A 261-nucleotide genomic window follows, 5' to 3' on the forward strand; every position below is an offset into this window, starting at 1 on the left:
TATCAACACGATTTTTTTGTCAACCTACATTTTTTTTTATAGAGTCCTGAATATAGACAGGGGATTATTGGTATTTTGTACATTTACTTTACTTCCTGAATTGCCTTTCGTTTCTTGTTTTTCCATAAATCTTTTTGAGTTTATCTTGGTGCTCAGGACTTATACTGGAAGTTATTCCGGCTTTCTTGTATCAGCCAAACACTTCGTGTGGATAGCCATATTAAACAACAATATCAGTGTTTTATAAGGGTCGCTCCATGA

The sequence above is a fragment of the Penaeus monodon genome, chromosome 22 (genome assembly GCF_015228065.2).
Source record: "Penaeus monodon isolate SGIC_2016 chromosome 22, NSTDA_Pmon_1, whole genome shotgun sequence".
NCBI classification, from domain to species: Eukaryota; Metazoa; Arthropoda; class Malacostraca; order Decapoda; family Penaeidae; genus Penaeus; species Penaeus monodon.